The sequence below is a fragment of the Chaetura pelagica genome, unplaced genomic scaffold (assembly GCF_000747805.2).
Source record: "Chaetura pelagica isolate M959 unplaced genomic scaffold, ChaPel_1.0 scaffold935, whole genome shotgun sequence".
In the NCBI taxonomy this organism is placed as follows: Eukaryota; Metazoa; Chordata; class Aves; order Apodiformes; family Apodidae; genus Chaetura; species Chaetura pelagica.
Genome location: NW_009953319.1, coordinates 5,993 through 6,943, shown reverse-complemented (window position 1 = coordinate 6,943; position 951 = coordinate 5,993). Strand labels below are relative to the sequence as shown.

The 951-nt window shown below is 53.4% G+C and overlaps 1 protein-coding gene across 1 annotated transcript in view; it reads right to left on the bottom strand.

Annotated features, from left to right (window-relative positions):
* The window catches only part of LOC104389179 (transcription activator BRG1-like), a 5,102-nt gene that overhangs the window by 961 nt on the left and 3,190 nt on the right, over positions 1-951 (bottom strand). The window lies entirely within an intron of this gene.

Below are 951 nucleotides of genomic sequence, written 5' to 3'. Positions count from 1 at the left end.
GTGGGTCTTGAGTTGGGTTCTGGGGTCTTGGGTTGGGGGGGTCTTTGATTGGGTTGGGGGGTCTTTAAGTTGGGTTGGTGGGTCTTGAGTTGGGGGGTCTTTGGGTTGGGTTGGGGGGTCTTTGAGTTGGGTTGGTGGGTCTTGAGTTGGGTTCTGGGGTCTTGGGTTGGGGAGGTCTTTGAGTTGGGTTGGGGGGTCTTGGGTTGGGGGGTCTTTCAGTTGGGTTGGGGGGTCTTTAAGTTGGGTTGGTTGGTGGGTTTTTGAGTTGGGTTGGTGGGTCTTTGGGTCTGGTTGGTTGGTGGGGCTTTGAGTTGGGTTTTGGGGTCTTGGGTTGGGGCTTCTTTGAGTTGGGTTGGGAGGTCTTTGAGTTGGGTTGGTTGGTGGGTCTTTGGGCTTGGTTGGTGGGTCTTGGGGTCTGGTTGTTGGTGGGTCTTTGAGTTGGGTTGGTTGGTGGGTTTTCAGTTGGGTTGGTGGTTCTTCGAGTTGGGTCTTGGGGTCTTGGGTTGGGGGGTCTTTGAGTTGGGTTGGGAGGTCTTTGAGTTGGGTTGGTTGGTGGGTCTTTGGGCTTGGTTTTGGGGGGTCTTTGGGTTTGGTTGGTTGGGGGGTCTTTAAGTTGGGTTGGTGGGTCTTGAGTTGGGTTTTGGGGTCTTGGGTTGGGGGGGTCTTTGAGTTGGTTTGGGGGGTCTTTGGGTCTGGTTGGTTGGTGGGTTTTCAGTTGGGTTGGTGGGTCTTTGAGCTTGGTTGGTCTTGGGTTTGGTTGGTGGGTCTTGAGTTGGGTTGGATTTGGGTTTGTTGAGTGATTGTTTCATTTGGTTGGTGGGTCTTGGGCTGGTTGGTCTTGGGTTTGGTTGGTTGGTCTTGGGTTTAGTTGTTGATTTGTGGATTGATTGGTGGGTTTGGTGGTTGGTTGGTGGTTTTTCTTGGGTGGGGGGGTGGGGTTTTTTGGTTTGT